We start from the raw sequence: 21,326 nt of genomic DNA, 5'->3' as shown, positions 1-21,326 counted from the left end.
CTAATATTAACTCTCTAATATTTCTTATGGGATTAATATAAATTCATATCTTGTTTTCACCGATACATGACTAAAACATTAATTAAAGGAGTTGTTATCTATAAAATGTGTTTACTTTGACTGAACCATTAACGACCCGACGTTACTCTTAACGTCACTCTCCCAAACAAACATCTGAAACATTAGCGCATATTTTTAGCATAGTATCTTCACGTAATCACAACGAACATATTGCATTAAAGAAGCATAAAAAACACTTCCATAACTTTCTTTTTCTTCTCTCTTCATCAACCTGCTCCATCTTGTTTATGTACACAACCACCGTCCAGCCTCCCCTATCCCCTCCCCTCATCCTTCCCCGCCCCCCTGCGTCCAAACGCCCCCCTTGCTGGTGTATTAATAGAACTAAGTGGCACCCAGCGGGCAGTGCAGCATCTCCCACGGTCGCCATTCTGCAGTCCACGGACAAAGAGTAGGGAATATCGAGAGTAGACAAGTCATGGCCGATCATCATGGGTACTCTAACGGATACAACAATGGCCATGGGTGAGTGACCACCATCTTCTTACTCTGTTACTGTTTCAATGTACAACGTGTGTCTTTGGCCAACTTGTTGATGTGTGTACCACGACTCGTGTCAACTTACTTGTGAACATATGCGATCTCTCCTTCTCCGTATGTTTATTTACTGTATTACAAGTTGTAGTTTATCAAATCATCAGACGTTGCACATAACATACACATATTAACAGTCCTACAACAAGCTATCATAAATATACCTGTTTCTTAAGATTTCTAGGAAACAACTTCCATCCGGAACTATTTAATGTACTCCAGATTATATGTGGTCTCTGCTGTATCGTTTCTCGAAGTTTGAAACTTTTTTATCGGATGTTCTTCAATGGGCGCTGCAGAATTAATATTTCGCGTGAGAAAGCCACCGGTGTGTGTATAACACGCGGGTCTGCTCGAGTCCATGTAATTGTGTAACTGCCAAGTGTGACTAAGTACCATGCTGCGGTAATGACAGTACTGACAGCGATCTGCATGAGCTGGCCACGCTGACGGGGGTAGTCAAGGTTAACAAGCCTATCCCTCTCAATACTTGCCTACCTCGATGTCTGAATGAAAAAGCGGTTTCAACTTCTATAGAATGTTTGTTATGGAAGATCAAGATTAGAATATTGTTCATGATATTTTATCGGAAATCGGAATAAAAGTACATCTAGATATCACATAGCGTGATGAATCACAGGACCATGTTAATAATAATAATAGTAGTAGTAGTAGTAGTAGTAGTAGTAGTAGTAGTACAAATATTTTACAAACTCGCAAAAAACTCGTAGACGAGGCCAAAAGGTCGTAGTTTTTGGTTGTCAGTATCGAATACATTGGTAAATTCCACAATACAATGTTTTGGTTTAATATTTTTAAATATTTACTTTCTGTATTTATGCTTTGCTTTGTTAGTTTGTCCTACATGCATCCTCCCCATCATCATTGTATGGAGGCAAAACACAATCCAGGAACACCTCGGGGGCGGGTCCGCATTTTTACATTTTTTACCTCTGATAACATTTAGTTTGATAAAAAATTCTTTGACTTATAAAGTTCCCGAATCTTACCATTCACGTTTTGCTTGACATAATTTAACGTCTATATAATTTATTTAATTAGATTTCAGGAATAAAAAAAGTAATCAATAACATCCCTTGGTTGGGATTCTTGTCGTTTCCCCAATCTTTTAAGTCCTGGGTTTCAATTAAAATGTCCACAATTGTCACACGTTGCCGATTGAACAAGTATCTATTACTATTACGGTGTCACTCAAGTACAATAAAGTAGGAAACTTAATTACGCCCAATTTCCTTTTTTGAATGTTCCGGATTTGTAAAAAATGTGTTTTCCTAACAACTTTGTCTTGTTTATGAATGGAAAAGAAAAAGCGTTTCATCACGTCTTGAAGTTCATTAGGTGTGTTGTTTTCACCCCCTGATCGATTGTATGAGTGTGTTCCTATCTTTAACCAAACACCTGAACATGCTACGTAACTCTGACAGTTCAATAAGGTAAAACGTGTTTATGCGTAGTTTTAATTGCTCATGATGTCATTTCAGTTCGAACTATGAAAACCCAAAGTTCAGTTTTTTTGGACGAATACACGTTGACTTAAAAATCGTCGTATGAGTAAGATTGGTATTTAGTGTTCTATGCAACACGTCATTTGCCCTATATGGCAGAGACCTTTTCTCAGTCCATTCTAGTTATATAATCATCCAATTATGATATATCCTGTCGTTCTTGCCTGTGAAACCCATGTCAGTATGACATTAGTGAGCTCGGTTGAAGATAGACACGTAGCCTGCTATACAATACGCCCGTACTTGTCCTCGGGAGACCTGCGGGTAGTAGACAACATACAGGCAGGTGGACAATAGACTGGCTGATAGACAATAGGCAAAAGACAGACAGTAGACAATAGATTAGCAGCAGACAAGAGACGGCCTTGTAGAAAATAGACAATAGACTGAATGGTGGAAATAACGTGCTTGTTGACAATAGACAGGGTAGTAGACAGTAGACCGAATGTTAGACAAAAGGCAGGGTGTAGAAAATAGGGAGGGTGGTAGACAATACACAATAGACAGGCTGGTGAACAATAGACTGACTGACAAACAATCGACACGGTGGTAGACAATAGATACAGTGGTAGACAAAGAAACCGGTGGCAGACAATAGACAGGATGGTAGAAGTTATACACGGTGGTAGATAATAGACACGGTGGTAGACAATAGACAACAGACACGGTGGTGGACAATAGACATGGTGATAGACAATAGACAACAGACACGGTGGTGGACAGTAGACATGGTGATAGACAATAGACAACAGACACGGTGGTGGACAATAGACATGGTGGTGGGCATTGACAATAGACACGGTGATAGACAATAGACACGATGGTAGACAATAGATACAGTGGCAGACAATAGACAGGATGGTAGAAATTAGACAAGGTGGTAGATAATAGACACGGTGGTAGACAATAGACAACAGACATGGTGATAGACAATAGACAACAGACACGGTGGTGGACAATAGACAATAGACATGGTGATAGACAATAGACAACAGACACGGTGGTGGACAATAGACATGGTGGTCCACAATAGACAATAGACACGGTGATAGACAATAGACACGATGGTAGACAACAGACACAGTTTGACAATAGACACGGTGGTGGACAATAGACACGATGGTAGTCAATAGACAGGGTGGTGGACAACAGACAGGGTGGTGGACAACAGACAGGGTGGTGGACAATAGACTTGGTGATAGAAAATAGACACGATGGTAGACAATAGACACGGTTTGACAATAGACAGGGTGGTGGACAACAGACAGGGTGGTGGACAATAGACACGGTGGTGGACAATAGACCCGGTTTGACAATAGACAGGCTGGTGGACAACAGACAGGGTGGTGGACAATAGACAGGATGGTGGACAATAGACTTGGTGATAGACAACAGACACAATGGTAGACAATAGACACGGTTTGACAATAGACACGGTGGTGGACAACAGACACGATGGTAGACAATAGACACGGTTTGAGAATAGACAGGGTGGTGGACAACAGACAGGGTGATGGACAAAAGACAGGATGGTGGACAATAGACAGGGTGGTGGACAACAGATAGGGTGGTGGACAATAGACAGGATGGTAGACAACAGACATGGTGGTGGACAATAGACAGGATGGTGGACAACAGACAGGGTGGTGGACAATAGACAGGATGGTAGACAACAGACAGGATGGTGGACAACAGACAGGGTGGTGGACAATAGACAGGATGGTAGACAACAGACAGGATGGTGGACAACAGACATGGTGGTGGACAACAGACAGGGTGGTGGACAATAGACACGATGATGGACAATAGACAATAGACTGTGTAATAGATACAACTGGGTGGTAGAAATCTGATTTACATGAATACGTTCCCATCGGCAGACTGATTGTATGTGAGATCTCTTTTTAAGATGATTGGGATCCCCGACAATATACACACTTTACACTTGAAACAGCGACGTCACGGTGAGAGCTGCACGCCAATACACACATTCTACACTTGAAACAGTGACGTCACGGTGAGAGGTGCACGCCAATATACACACTGTACACTTGAAACAGTGACGTTACGGTGAGAGGTGCACGGCAGTAGTTTAGGGTATGTGTTTTACGCTTATAAGTTGGACTTACGTTGGACTTACGTTGCCATCGGTCGGGGCAGTATATGCTCACCTTTATGCGAACACCTGTATCATCACTCCTTGAAAGTGATTCGTGCATCATACTCGTGATACAGTCGGAATCGTAAACCGACCCTGCTTTAAGCAGAATATGGAAAGGGTTTTTGATCGCTTTTATTTACAATCGTACAAGATGCTAAATAAATGTTGATCATGTAGTATTGCATAAAAAAAATATTCCTTTCTCAAATAGGATCTTGCACTTCAAGGAATAGTAACAAACGTCTTTTGAATATCCCTGTGTCTCCTTAAAATCAATGTTCACAAAGGTCCAGATAACATATAGATTATACATGTCATATGTCAGAATGTATAACAAACAAAACGACAAAATAATACATTTGAACGATCCAGGGTTCATTTTTTCGTCTGTTGAACTTTTTAATAACGGTAGGCCAGTCAGAGGGAAGTTCCGCGTCACTTCGTATGCCATTGTTCACTGCGAACGTGTGTGTCTTTTGTGTTCGATGTAATTATTGATGATTTTGATGTCGATTTACGATACACCGGTATTTCCGACCTACCTTCTGCCAGTACAATAGTGTTAGAAATTGACCTTAGAACGCATTGCGTATGGTTTGCAGTTCATATAAATTACACTGAGGGCAAAAGCAAGGATACCGAGTTTGTATTCTATGTAAATGAAAGAGTGTGTGAACTGGGTTTAACGCCGCTTTCCACAGTATTCCAGTTAAATCACGGCGTGTCAGCTTAATGTGGGAGGAAAGTTTACCACTTTGGTGAAACCCTCGAGTATGGTGCTGATAAACCTAGAAACATAGTCGGGGTGAACCGGGATTCAAACCCATGCACAATCATAGGTTTCTAGCGTAGCGAAGGGGCGCAACTCTGCACAGCGAATTGCGGCGCCTTAGAGGACTGGGCCACCCGTGCCCCCGGTATACGTGTAAGGATTGCTGAAACTCTTAATGTTTTGCGGCTATTCATGGGACGAGGTCAACAGTTAGAACCGATGTCGCCCCCCACACTGTCGAGTAGTATTGATAGATGTGGACGTATTAATAATCACCAATGGGGATGGTCCACTTGATTTGGAGAGATATCCATTGTTCCACAAGGTTCTGTTTGGGGGCCAGTCCTATTTTCAATACTCCTCAAAAGAAGAAACGCAAAGCCAGATTTGTGTGAGGTAGGAAAATACATTTATATTTATACGAGGAACCGTACAAGGTATTGAGCCAAAAAATGTGGTGGAGAGAATACTTGGTGATTGTAGTCATCTCAGTTATCGGCACTTAGTAAAAGTCCAAGGTGAAGGTCAGCTACCATCAATAACGCGTATGTCCCCCGTCCCCATGACATCTCCTGCCCATGGAAGAGACGAGTATGCGAATCACATCCTGGGGATGAGAGATAGCCGCCAACATCATAACGCTACACCCCACCAAACCTGTCCACTTCTTGTACGCAGTGTGTAGACCCGTGCTCTTCTATCCCCTCGACGGAGTAGAAATCTTGATTCGTCGCTGAACCAGACATCTCTCCATCGCAGCTGAGGCCATACCCTATGTTGACTACACCAATGCAGGCGTTGTTGGCGATGTTGTCGACTCAATATGACGCGTCGAACAGGACGTCTTGCTCGTAGACCTGCTGCTCCTAAACGGTTTCGTACGGTCTGGTCGGAGATTCTGCGCAGTCCGGGTGTTTGGGATGCGGTTGAGGTGGCTGTGGCGACTTTCACGTAGGTGGCGCAGTCGGATGTAGCGATCTTGGGCAGGGGTGGTTACTCTTGGTCGTCCCGACCTTGGCCGATCACGTGTTGACCCATGCTGTTTAAAACCGATCCCATATCCTTGTGATGGTGCTGGGCGCTACATTGAAAACCCTGGCTACAGCACATCGGGATTCCCTGCCTGCAAGCGGCTTATGTCGTTATTTCTTAGCACTTCTGTTAATCTTGGTATGTTGTTGAACTGTCAGTGTTCGATTGACGCAGATGACAGGCAATCAAAACCCTAAACTTTAATACCGTTCATAGTGCTGCTGCACGTGCAGCACGTGCAACTCCATGGCCCTTTTGTTAATGCACTGGGTGCGTTTTTTTCCGAATCGTACGTGTTTCCCGACTAATGGTTTACATGTCCTTGTTCTGATCAGTTTGATCCGGGACTTTTGTCACTGGCACTTTAACACATTAAACCTCTTCATGTTGCACCTCTTGGTCCGCTCATTTCAAAAGCTGTTACGTCTGATTAGTTGCTGATCTTTTGACAAGTAGACATTCACGAAAGCCCTTTGTTTCCATATCAGGATTGGGTAAGCTTGGATTCGAAATCGGTTCCTTATATTGAAAATCGTCCAGCCACAACGTATCGAACATTCATCTTTTATAAACATATTATATGTTTCCACTTTGCCTCTTTGCCAACACGCTTGGTAAATTCAGGAATAAAATCTATTACCAGTCCGTTATCATTAAATTATGATGTATGGAAATTTACCTCTAAAGGGTCCATAAATATAAAAAAAACTATTCTCAGTTATACAGATTGTTATGAAGACAATCTTATTCATATATAAATGATTTATCCTGTAATGATTAATGTACTATGATTTAATGGATGGGCAACAGCCACGGGCTTCTATGACGTTTATTGTACGATTAATACTGGTTCGAGAATATTTTAAGTCCAATACAAGTTTTGGAACATCATCATTTAACTATCATTTGAAAAAGTACACCATTAGAGAGGTACTAAATCATACATAAGCTCGTTTTTCACAGAATGTTATGAAAAAAACATTCCGAAAAGATTATGTAATCAATATAACCCAATTTGATTTCATAGATTCCAGGGGGCGGTCGAGCAGCCGAGTGGTTTAAGCATCCGTTCGTCATGCCGAAGACCAGGGTTCGATTCCCGACATGGGTACAATGTGTGAAGCCCATTTCTGGTGTCCCCCGGCGTGATACTGCTGGAATATTGCTAAAAGCGGCGTAAAAACATACTCACTCACTCATAGAGTCTAGGGACCTGTTTTGTTATTTTGTTTCTTTGTTGTTATATTTGTTTGATGTTACAAATATTTCGCGGAGGCCTGGAAACATAGGTGTCTCAATCAGACAAACCAGTGACCGATATCATGAGCAACGTCCCATGCAGTCGGGGAACGATAATCGACATTAACCAAGTCACCGAGGCTGACCAACTCATCCATTCGCCTTTAAGGCCACCGTACGTTGTCGAGTAGACTTGCACAAGTCTATTAAGCAATAATTATTAGTTTAAACCATAATTGCTACATTATGTTAATAATAAGAACAAGTTGTCCCTTTAAGAGACTGGAGTCCACATATCTGGACTGCCTATTAGTGGGATGGAATTACCACACATCCATGGACTTATCTTTCAACTGATCCATTCGCCTTTAAGGCCATCGTACGTGGCCGAGTAGACTTGCACAAGTCTCTAAGACAATAATTATTAGTTTAAACCATAATTGCTACATTATGTAAATAATAAGAACAAGTTGTCCCTTTAAGAGACTGGAGTCCACATATCTGGACTGCCTGTTAGTGGGATAGAATTACCACACATCCATGGACTTATCTTTCAACTGATCCATTCGCCTTTAAGGCCATCGTACGTGGCCGAGTAGACTTGCACAAGTCTCTAAGACAATAATTATTAGTTTAAACCATAATTGCTAGATTATGTGTATAATAAGAACAAGTTGTCCCTATAAGAGAATGGAGTCCACATATCTGGACTGCCTATTAGTGGGATGGAATTACTACACATCCATGGAGACTTATCTTTCAACTGATCCATTCGCCTTTAAGGCCATCGTACGTGGCCGAGTAGACTTGCATAAGTCTCTAAGGCAAAATTATTAGTTTAAACCATAATTGCTAGATTATGTAACTAATAAGAACAAGTTGTCCCTTTAAGAGACTGGAGTCCACATATCTGGACTGCCTATTAGTGGGATGGAATAACTACATATCCATGGACTTATCTTTCAACTAATCCATTCTCCTTTAAGGCCATCGTACGTGGCCGAGTAGACTTGCACAAGTCTCTAAGGCAATAATTATTAGTTTAAACCATAATTGCTAGATTATGTAAATGATAAGAACAAGTTGTCCCTTTAAGAGACTGGAGTCCACATATCTGGACTGCCTATTAGTGGGATGGAATAACTACATATCCATGGACTTATCTTTCAACTAATCCATTCTCCTTTAAGGCCATCGTACGTGGCCGAGTAGACTTGCACAAGTCTCTAAGGCAATAATTATTAGTTTAAACCATAATTGCTAGATTATGTAAATGATAAGAACAAGTTGTCCCTTTAAGAGACTGGAGTCCACATATCTGGACTGCCTATTAGTGGGATGGAATTACTACACATACATGGACTTATCTTTCAGTATAAACCTTGGAACAAGGCTAGTTGCTGAGGATCCCGATATTCTATTCAAGATAGTGTTTTGTTCTTTTTGGTGACACAACATGTTTTGAAACGTTAATGCCTTAGGAAATATAAATTGTCAATGCAAGAGAATATCCAGCGTAGATTTTTTTGCCGAAACAGATACCACTTGACGTAAAGAATAGCTGTGGCAATTATTATATGAATGTGCCACTGAAAATCAGTGATGACACCAGGTGTTCGCGAAAAGGGTAAGCAGGTCCTGCCCTAACGGTAGCACCCTCCATTCATACAGCTTGCATAAAAAATGTAAGGATTAATTGCCTGACGCAGCACAGCAGTACTCCAGCCATGCGACGTCAGCCTGTAAAAAAACAACAGACAATCGAGTGATCGGGGAACCCGAAAATCCAGTGACTATAGTCGACACGTCCACGGCAGACAGGTAACAATGAGTGGGGTGGCGTGTCGTGGCGTGGCGTGGCGTGGCGTGGCGTGACGTGACGTGACGTGGCGTGGCGTAGCGCGGCGGGTTGGGGACACGAGACTTGTGACCATGTGTAGACATTTTATCACTTTGTACGGTAGGACTGTAAGATCGTAAGATGTCTGTCTTTTGATCATTCATATAAGTTTCACAACTATTTTGCCTTTAACGCGTTATGGAATCTCTTTCGGCGTATAATGAAGAGACTGGTTATTCTCTGGCTTAATTGACGAGTTATATTTTAGGTGAATTATAATTGAAGATATTTGATGTTAGAAAACAACATAATATTCCTTTCCACATACTCAACCATAGGCACTCGCACGGTGCATACATTGCCGAAGCAAATAACTACAAGTGAAGGAGTGAGTGAGTGAGTATGGTTTTACGCCGCTTTTAGCAATATTCCAGCAATATCACGGCGGGGGACACCAGAAATGAGCTTCACACATTGTACCCATGTCGGGAATCGAACTCGGGTCTTCGGCGTGACGAGCGAACGCTTTAACCTCTAGGTTACCCGACCGCCCTACAAGTGAAGGGTATACTCCCTGCCGCGCCACAGTGTAGAACACCATGTTCTGACTATAATACATCATACTGTTTTTTGCTTTATTGAGTAAGTTGCGTGAACAGACAAGTCTTTACTTTCAAAAGAAAAGTACATTCACAAAAAGTGTATTGTTTCATTATAACATGTGTCATTGCAGGTAGCAATGTTTGTGTTGGGCATGGCCATGTATAAATTCCAGGCACGTAATGACAAACGAGAGGTCCTACTTCAGGTTAATGGGAGGTGGTGATCTCTCAACCCCGGACAATCACAGGGGCAGAACTCCGCATGGGCGGACCTCTGGAAACGGGTTAGGAGAAGTCCTGGGACAGCTTGTAACCGAGGTCCTTTTGGTACAGGACAGCGCCATCTTGCACAGACACGATAGAGGTACCTGGGGTGGTCTGTCCCTAGCTGTGATGGACTTCGTTGATGGATTTGGTTGCTAATTACTTTTCAACATTATCCCTTCCGAGGTAAACCCACTTCTGCCAACGGAGCTGGAGTGCCTGGATCCAACTGGTGAAGAAGGCTTCATTGTGTTGATGTGACCCGTGAAGATCCGGGGTAGAATAGGTCTTCAGCAACCCATGCTTGTCGTGAAACACGACTATGCTGTCGGAAGAGGCGACTAACGGGATCCGGTGGTCAGGCTCGCTGTCTTGGTTGATGCATGTCAACGATCCCTATAGCGTGGATCGATGATCATGATGTCAATCACTGGATTGTCTGGTCCAGACTCGATTATTTACAGACCGCCGTCATATAGCTGGAATATTGCTAAGTGCGGCGTAAAACAACAAACCAACCAACCATTGTGTTGGTGTAAAAAGTTCTCCACAGCAGTTTCATCCACTGCTTTGACAGTTGTTCAGTCTCTGGTTAATCGTGGTGAACCCAAAACTCATCCATCAAAACTATTTAACCAGATACTATTATGGCTAGGGAATCAACGTCGAATATGTCACTGGAAGAATTTCATTTAATTTCACACGAGAAGGATTAAGTTACCGTATTTTGTCAATAGTCAATTACATATAAGACTATAGACATGCACCTTAAAATACATCTTCCCGAGGCAAGAGAGTTAACTGACTTTAAAAGTCCAGTTTCCAACTTTGCCGAACTAGGCTGGAATTCCTGGGCTCGATCGTAGCGCAACCAGTGGCTATTACGAGTTATGTCCTTTCTATGCCTCTCCCATTGACCAATCAGATTCAACCTCTCGTATCACTTGCATTTGCTTCAAACAAAATGGTGGCGCCCAGTCAAGACGATCTGATCGATACTCAAGATCTATATTGTGATAAAACGAGTCTTACATCGCAAAGTGCATCAAATCACGTGAGCCTCTTGATTAAAAACACGAAAAGATTTAGAAAATATCTGTTGACAACGAGTTAGCGGTGCACATGCTTTGCAAATCCTGCAGTCGACCGAAATCTGCATGTCACTTTACGAACCGGATTTCGATTTCTGTGCGCGATTTTGATTGGACTATGCATAGACTCGTTAGTCCAGCCAAAATGTAACTCCATAATACCAGCCTAGTTCGGCAAGGGTGGAAACTGGACTTTCAAAGTCAGTTAACTCACTGGCCTAGGGAAGATGCTAAAAATATTGCGGTGGTTACCTGTGAAGTCTTCGAAATATTTTCCAGTCCAGAAAATGTTTTCTTTAAAAATGTCCGTATTTTTCATGTTTATTTTGCTTTCATCTCGCACCACCACCGTGGTCTAGTGGTAGAGCGTCCGCCCTGAGAGGGGGTGGTTTGGGGTTCAATGCCGGACGCGCCATACCAAAAGATGGCACCTCTTGTTACCCTGCTGGCGTTCCAAGGAGTGGTCGGCTCGGGGTCAGTATAATGTGTCTGAGTGGGGTATCCATGTTAAACTGAGACATGGTTATCTGTGGGCTAGCATATAAAATCGGCATTAGTACAAGCAGTCACACACACACACACACACACACACACACACACACACACACACACACACACACACACACACATATGCATGCTCGTGGCTATAGTGCAATAATCCTGAACGCGACGTTAAACCCCCTTTCACCTCACCTCACTGCACACTGTCTTCACTTTCCAGCACATTAAGGGGCGGTCGGGTAGCCTAGTGGTTAAAGCGTTCGCTCGTCACGCCGAAGACCCGGTTTCGATTCCCGACATGGTTACAATGTGTGAAGCCCATTTCTGGTGTCCCCGGCCGTGATATTGCTGGAATATTGCTAAAAGCGGCGAAAAACCATACTCACTCACTCACTCCAGCACATTGTACATATCCTTCATATGAGCACTGTATATATATTGCGCACTATGTTTCCACAATGTGAAGCTTCAACTGTAAATTGTTCATTTTCATTATGCAATACTATGTATAAATGTATATAGGGAAAAGGCGGTAATAAGTGCTGCACTTGTACCCAATCCCTTTGTCTTTTTGGACAATACAATATGTTTAATAATAGTAATAACCTCACCTCACCTCACGCATTGATTGGCACTACCGTTATATCCCGATAATGTATCCTCATGCATCAATATTTCACAATGGGTACCGTAGAGTGAGATATAATCCGATACACACTTTTTTATTGAACAATTGGGAATCATTGTCATGAATTAACATATGATGCAGATAGTATATCCCCTGCTGAAAAGGTAGGGGATCATAAAGACATGTCTTCCTATCTATATGGTATAGGCAGATGGAAATGATATGGTGATATCTGGTGGGAGTAGGCGGTCAGATCTAATGGGTTATAATTGTTAATGTGATGTGATGGTGGCCCACTTAGTCGTTGGGGGTCAAATTCGAAATTTACATTTTGCAGCCAACGTTAGTATCGGGTAAAATACCCTCTGTTGGCCAGACATGCTTTTGGTTGGTTTGGTTGGTTTGTTGTTTTACGCCGCACTCGGCAATATTCAAGCTATATGACGGCGGTCTGTAAATAATAGTCTGGACCAGACAATCAAGTGATTAATATCATGAGCATCGATCCACGCAATTGGGATCTATGACATGCATCAGCCAAGTCAGCGAGCCTGACCACCCGATCCCGTTAGTCGCCTTTTACGACAAGGATAGTCGCCTTTTACGACAAGCATAGTCGCCTTTTACGGCAAGCATGGGTTGCTGAAGACCTATTCTACCCCAGATCTTCCCGGGTCGCCAGACATGCACTGGCGTGCTTCTGACGAGTCGACTAATGTCAGCTTGACTCGTGTTGTTCCACTCCTCAGTGAGAGCATCACCCAGTTCATTGAGATTTTGACGTTGGCGTACACGTCTGCCAGTGACGCCCCCGACGTTTTCAAAGGGTGGGAGAGGCCAGAACTGAGTGCTGGCCATGGAATGACATGGATGTTTTGCTGTTGGAGGAACTGGGTCACAATCCTGGTATGATGAGCACGTGCGTTATCATCTTGAAAGATGAAATGTTGCCCAACACGTTGTAAAAATGGCACCACGAGAGGTGCAATGGTGTTGTCCACGTACTATTGGTCTGTGACTCTGCCATGGACAATTTTGCACAGTTCGGCCATGTAGTCATTGTGATAGCACCCCATACCATTATGGACCCACCCAACAACAACCATGCTGAACGACGTTCACGTCCACAAAACGTCAATCTCATTAAAGTCAGACCTTGGTTCTCGCTACCGCTAAACAAAGATCTGAGGACATCCCAGTAAAGGTCACGTCAGAACGACCTTTCATCCAACTAATCAGAGCATCGCTTACCAGATCATCAAAGTGACAGTTGGAATGTGATTCCTAATCATGCATCCTCGAAAACTTTAACACGAACGATAGACGGGTTTAACGACTGAATCCATACAATCTAGACCATCTATTAGCCATTCAAGAATGTTCCTTTGTTCATGTTTCAAATTTTTAATCGAGAATTTGTCAAAATATGTTTCGAAAGGTTGTCGCCAATTTGAAAATAGTGCCGTAACGCACGAGAAAGCTGCCTTCTGATTGGTCATTCCATTGGTCAGTCAAAGTTGGCGCAAGGTCGGTCTGACGTGACCCGTAATGGAATGTCCTCAGATCTTTGTTTAGCGGTTGCGAGAACTAAGATCTGATTTTAATGAGATTGACAAAACGTTCATTTGGACGTCTACAAACTCGATGACTTCGGTCATGGGAGTCGAGAGTGAACCTCGATTTGTCAGAAAACAGGACATTAATCCAATGTCGATTAACCCAGAACTGATTCTACCGACACAACCGACGCCTCTGATTTACAGGACGTGCAGTACGTTGTGCAGTACATTTCTGGTGTCCCCCGCCGTGATATTGCTGGAATATTGCTAAAAGCGGCTTAATGCCATCGTTCTGACTACTCTGTCCTGTCTTTTTGGCATAGAATATATCAGTGATGAATCGAACTGTTTCGTGTTAGAGGTTGTATGTTGCAGGTATTAAACATCCATGAAGATTGTACTGTGTGAAAAGTGTTGTCATGCAGCACAGCATGGCACATCAAGTTCAAGATCCGCTCCACCAGAAGCGTTTGTAACTTCTATAGCTTGATCATGAAGGAAGACCTCGTACAATAAGGCTTGCATATGCAGCCATGAATAATTGAGATTTATCATTTAACTAAAGCGTTTATCCATGACATAAGCTTATGACATAAAAACATGTATGTCATACCCCAATGACATCAGAATGCAAATTAAATATGCAAATTAGATAACCGGAAGTGGGACTTTTTGATATTTCCCATATTAAAAAACACTCGTGATGAATCCTCTATGTATATTACAGTGAACTACTGTTATAACAGTTTGACCTTTCTGGCGGCAACAACCTTCATAAGAGAAGAAATCTAATGGCTCAAAAAATGTCAAAGACGGGTGTCAGTGTGGTTAAAGCGTTATAAAGGTGTAGCAGACTATATATATTGTGTATTATAACATATGTATTTTAAACTTTAAATTTTAAAAGTTAATAATTTAGTTAAGTACGGTAGTAGTGGTTTAAACTAACCTGAGCACTTTCTGCTAATCCTTAGTTAAAGTAGTTATGTAAGGTCTTTAGTGATATGGTCCAGCCATAGCTTGCCAAGTGATCGCCTATTCTATTGTTTCTGTGGCATGTGACCAGGTTTTGAACTTTATGCACTTAAATGTTTCTCTTCTCTGGTCACTGCTTTTCAACTCTGCATGACTCACAGCACTGTACTGATTGGGTTATAAGATGCACATGTAGAGCGTTACTGTTAGCTTCGCCGTCATGTGCCTGCATCCCTAGACGAGGTATCATCCTTATCCATTTTGTGTTGGGACCCGTGAAGATCCGGGGTAGAATAGGTCTTCAGCAACCCATGCTTGTCTCTGTAAAGATCCGGGGTAGAATAGGTCTTCAGCAACCCATGCTTGTCTCCGTAAAGATCCGGGATCGAATGGGTCTTCAGCAACCCATGCTTGTCTCCGTAAAGATCCGGGGTAGAATAGGCCTTCAGCAACCTATGCTTGTCCCCGTGAAGATCCGGGGTGGAATAGGTCTTCAGCAACCCATGCTTGCCATAAAAGGCGACTAACGGCATCGGGTGGTCAGGTTCGCTGACTTGGTTGATGCATGTCATTGTATCCCAATTGTGTGGAACGATGCTCATGATGTCAATCACTGAATTGCCTGTTCCAGACTCGATTATTTACAGACTGCCGTCATACTGCTGGAATATTGCTGAGTGCGGTGTTCAACAAGAAACAAACATTTTGTGGTGATAGATCCCCAATAGAACAGACGAAATAAATCCCATGAACCCCCGACAAATATTCGTCGTCATTCCATACACGTGGACCGCTGTGACAACAGTTTGACCTTCCTGGCGGCAACCCCATACATAAGCGAAGAAATCCACGGGAGACTCAATAAATGTCTATAAATGTCATATGAATAATTCCTCTCGCTTATTATCAGAAAGGGGGCGGTCGGGCAGCCTAGTGGTTAAAGCGTTCGCTCGTCACGCCGAAGACCCGGGTTCGATTCCCGACATGGGTACAATGTGTGAAGCCCATATCTGGTGTGCCCCGCCGTGATATTGCTGGAATATTTCTAAAAGCGGCGTAAAACCATACTCACTCACTATTATCAGAAAGTTATCAAATCTGTTTTATTCCCTTCAATACATGAACTTATTTCTGGGGGGGAAACTGACACTCAATAAACAGGACCATGTCGAAATTTCAAATGTTAGTTTTTAACGCCTTAAGATAATTACAGCCAACAATGAGGACACGCTGAAACGCTTCTGTATGTGAGGCGCTAACGTGCGTTTAATCTGAGACAAACAGAAATGTGTTATCTTCATCAACATCTTTAAACAAGAAATGTGAGAATTATTAACAGGAACACGCCGGGGTATTTGCTAACCTGGCATCAGAGAAACCTGGGGATTTTGTCCCGAGGAAATACACCGATTAATATTGTTGGAATTCAAAATAAGTACATAAAAGTGAAACGTGTGTTCTTCATGATTCGTAGTTTCCCACTGCCTTTAAAGGGGATTCCTAGAAGAAATAGACGCCCAGTACCTAATTTCAATACCTCATCTTATCGTTAGGGTAAAAGGGGGCCAGGTGGTCGGGTGTTCTGACTTGCCATGTCTGTGTGGCTGTGTGGATGTGTTATGATGTGCGTCGTTGTTTTTACGCCGCACTCAGCAACATTCGTCATATGACGGCAGCCTGTAACTGATCGAATCTGGACCAGAAAATCCAGTGATTGATATTATTAGCAACGATCCACGACGTCAGGATACGAAGACGTGCTATCAACCGAGCCAACCATCCGATCCATTCTAGACTCATTCTTACGACTAGCATAGGTAATCACCATCTTCCCGAGGCAAGGGAGTTAACTGACTATGAACGTGCAATGGAAACTGTGGAGAGGAGAGGTTGTTGTAGGCAAGACACACCAGCAGCTGATTGTGTGAACGAGGATGACCAAGTACCCGTCGGGGATGCATTGACACCTCCGGACACATTGATTGTGAGGGGGGTCCATTTGTGCACGCTTCGATCTCGTGTATAATAATTGGGGTCTATGTGTTTGATTTCTTATACAGAAGCTAAACTCGGCTACAGCTTTTTGGAGGCGCGTGGTGGACAGTTTTTTGTTCCAAAGAGGGTCTGGGTGCACTTAAAATATATTATGTATATAAAAGTTGAATGGAAACAGTGTTATCAAAAATAGCCAATTAATTGTTATTTTTTTTGAAAACATTAAACCAAATGAGTTAGTATATTGTCTTTGTAATATGTACAACGTGGTTAGTACGCTTCGGAAAGAGAGAAGTTCCCGCCAAACTAGTGCTTGATAGTATGAGCAACAATGATTTTATTTTTTTTGCGCTCGATTGTCAGTATTTATTCTCGAATCTTAAACTAGGCTTTCTACATTTACAAACAAGTAAACATTGCGTCGAAAATGTATAATATTACACGTCAAACTCGGACAGGTACGTATTTGTTCACGGAGTTCACGAGTCCGGGATTTTGTGATTGATATTACAGTATACAGACGAACGATAACGCAGAGGAAGCATGCGATATAATAATTCTTTCACTTTCACTGAACTGTCTCATACTTAAAACGTATATCATTCTTTACAAATAATAATATGTCCCTATTTTCTCATTTAAACTGATTACCAACATAAATCAAAACTGTTTAAATGACTCGCCATAAGAAAAAAAACTGTCTGTATGATTTTTTGTGTAAGCTTTGCGTAATAAATATAGAATGTTTATTTAGATATATTCATTAAATTTAAGAACTTCTTAGGAAAATGTTAATTCGTAAAATATACAATGGGAATGGTATTGCCAAGAAGTTATGATAGAAATGTAATTTGCCGTTTTTCGCATCATATAAAAGACTACCTATAAAAGTCACTATTATATAATTATGTCCTCCGATTCTAACTGTATTAACTTCAGCGTTCCTACTGAAATAAATAAATTCAGTTTGATACAGATCAATGTTGAAATTTTCACGTTACAAACAGAAATCATACACTAAGACGTCTTCAGCGATAAATGTAACACGTCAGTAACCTTTGACCCACTGACCTCCTAACCTCTGACCTAAACAAGATGGCCGACTTCGTGAATGTCTGATATTTCTGCTACATTTTGTGAGTATATTTCGTTGTTTGTCACCCTGATCGCCAAAGTACACATGCGATTCGCCACATTGCGATACGGATATTATGATGCACTTAACTAAGGTTTAGTTTTTAGCAGCATCGATTGAAAGGCGATGTATTTCTGGTCGAAACGACGGCAGCATCCCAGCCATTTTTTTTCATGTTTATGTTATGGTGCTGTTTCCAATGTTGTTGACTCTAAAACGTCACAATATTATTGTTTAATTTTCGTGGCAATGTGTCAGATATCTATAATGTGTCTATAATGAATACGGTATGCATTGTTAATAACAAACTGTTAAACAAATGCAGTATGGTGAGAATATGAATCATTTTGTATGACTAAGTCAAGCAAATTAGCATTGTAACAATCCCGATTATGTACAACATTGTATTCATGGTGATGCTTCTGGGTTTTTATAATGTCACAATGTTGCAGGAAATATTTCATTGGTTCATTGGACATGTGTCAGTCTCACTGTGGGCCATACGTCCTGTATATACTGTCAAAGATGTCACATTGTTGGGTAATGTGTCGTGTATTTACTGCCAAACCTATGAAACTTGAAAGTGGCCTGTGTCTTTCAGATGTTTAGAAATACCGGTAAACTAAAAGGAAATAGGATAAATGAAACTTTGCAACAGCTCAATTCAGATTTGTGATTCATAATTACATTTGTGGAGAAAATCAATCCAGATTTCACAAGACTAGCATACTTATCATGCTTATAGGTATTAACATTGTTATTAATTGAATGATCAATTAAGTTGATCATTTTAGTAAATTTTCATGTTCATAACAAAATAATTATGCATACGCCATTGTACAAAAAGTTGTAGTATTACAGAAGGAGCTCACATAACACTGCACACTGAAATGTACAAATCTGCAGCGATAGAAATTTAACATGCAGTATTAGTCCACTTGTATATATAAACACCCTTTTAAATGGCATATTTCTCTTGATCCTAGAGACATAATCTTTTGAAAATGTCAAGAATAATCTGAAACTTGACTGTTATGATGTGTATGTCTAACGAAATCGGGATGTCAGGCTCGCTGACTTGGTTGAAGCATGTCATCGATCCCAATTGCGTGGATTGATGCTCATGATATTAATCACTGGATTGTCTGGTCCAGACGCGATTATTTACAGACCGCCGCCATACAGCTGGAATATTGCTGAAGGCGGCGTCAAACAACCAACCAACCAGCCATTAATACCTGTCAACACAGGACAAAATGTCACTCTAATTATAACAAGTCTGTAATGAAAGATCATTTCAGACACTGGTTTGATTGTTTTAATGACAGTAGGACTGTGAGAGATGAAGTAGGATTATGTGATATAATGTCCATTCATATGCTTTTCGTAAGAGGCGACTAACGGGATCGAGTGGTAAGGCTCGCTGACTTGGTTGATACATGTCATCGATCCCAATTGTGTGGATCGATGCTCATGATATCAATCACTGGATTGTCTGGTCCAGACTCGATTATTTACAGACCGCCGTCATATAGCTGGAATATTGCCGAGTGCGGTGTTAATCAACAAACACACACACTCTCATGTCATGTTGTTGTACTGTATTTTGTCATGAAATGTGATTGAAACCCCCCAAAATAATCCAAGGAGTTATTGATAAAAATATATATGATTTTAACATGTTTACTCTCATTTAGGTTAGAATAAATAGTATGCAAGATAAAATTCCAAATTCCAACCATCTCCTGAATCTTTGAAAATGAAATTGTGTTGAGTTGCAAATTTCACACATGCTTAGCCCATCAGCATCTATAAAGAATCTTGCTTTCTTCAGCTATGGGAAATCACGTGTTGATATGCCAAGTTTGTATGCGTAGAGAACAAACGCCAGTTTGGTCAATAATCTTCTTTCAGCAGTTTCGCCAGCAGGCTGCCCTAGAAGTTGTGTTGTTTACAGGGAAATCTTTTGTTTGTTGTTAATTGTCTTGTACAAACTGTAAATTTGTTAGAAAAGCAGCACGAAACAATGCGGCCCATTCAGAGATTGTGTAGCGAGTCTACATGTGCCGAGAACACCGTTCACATCGCGTTTCGTACCGCAGGTTTCACTTGCACTTCCTACATAGTCAGGGTTTCTCCACACTAAGGGTCAGCTGAGGACACACAGGAAATGCTAATTTGTTAAAATCTTTATAATCTCGTTAGAGAGCACTCTAGATTGTGTCATTGTGGGGATTCTTTCAAAAGGACAAGCAGTTGGAGGATTTTTTCGCGAGACATTGGATAAAACTTGGATTCAACATGTTACCAAGAAGGTAGGGATGCGTTTTAGTTATGATATATTCCTTATGACAAACTATTATAAAGTTGTGAAAATAAAGTTTGTTGGTTTTTATTAAAAGTTATTTGATGGCAGAAAAGTTTTAGTTTTAATTAAATAATTATAAAGTTATGGTTATCTTTTCATGAAGTATCTTTCACATTGTTCAGAGCCTGCAATTTAAAAATTATTTTAAAAATCCATTACAAAATTGACATAGGCTTTTTCCAAAATTTAATAGGGCCACACATTTTTTATTTTTAGTTTCCCAGGCCTACTAAAAAAGCAACTGGTCTAAGAAATAAATTATACATAAAAATATTTATTTTTATTATGTCTCCTGCTATCCTATTAACATAGAATACCCTCTTATACAATAGATATGGTAAATATCAATTCAATGCATACATCACTGTCCAGGATTCAAGAGGCCACCTGCAACTCCAAAGCAGAATTTTAATATAATTTCATATAAATAAATATGTTTACCTCGAGCAACCTTGTGTGGCAAAGCTGAAGTAAATCCATGAAACATAAGATTAAGGAAGTGTGGCCTAGGTGTGATGTGTTTTTTTATGAGATGTTTAATGTCCCATTAGATATTCTACATGGCCTAATCTGTCTGTAAAACAGAAACCAACACACGTATCAAAAGGAAAACAGAATAACAGCTTAGAGCTTTGGGTCTCCTTTTCACATGTGCTCAGGAGGATATTCATAAAAGTCTCAGGAAACCTTTGTGTGAGTGAGTGTGTGAGTGAGTGAGTTGTGTTTAACGCTGCTTTTAACAGTGTTCCAGTTATATCACAGCGTGTCAGCTTAATGTGGGAGGAAAGCCTGAAGTGATGCAGGTCTCAGACGTTTACCACTTCAATGAAACCCACGAGCACGGGTATGGTGCTGACAAACCTAGAAACATAATCAGGGCGAACCAGTATTTGAAACCACAATCATAGGTTTCTGGTGTGCCTTAGACGACTGGGCCACCCCTGCCCCCCCCCCCCCCCCCCCCCCCCCCCCCCTTTGTGTGAACACCTGGTGGCATCAGTGACTTTGAGTGATTCATTCATA

At 41.3% G+C, this 21,326-nt stretch overlaps 1 pseudogene; it reads left to right on the top strand.

Annotated features, from left to right (window-relative positions):
• The first annotated feature begins 437 nt into the window (after nt 1–437).
• Nucleotides 438–21,326, top strand: part of LOC139462194 (tetraspanin-4-like) — a 49,933-nt pseudogene continuing 29,044 nt past the window's right edge.

The sequence above is a fragment of the Haliotis cracherodii genome, unplaced genomic scaffold, assembly GCF_022045235.1.
Source record: "Haliotis cracherodii isolate W230 unplaced genomic scaffold, xgHalCrac1.p SCAF_15, whole genome shotgun sequence".
Classification (NCBI taxonomy): Eukaryota; Metazoa; Mollusca; class Gastropoda; order Lepetellida; family Haliotidae; genus Haliotis; species Haliotis cracherodii.
The sequence above is the reverse complement of the archived record's forward strand: the minus strand, read 5'-3'. Positions and strand labels throughout refer to the sequence as shown.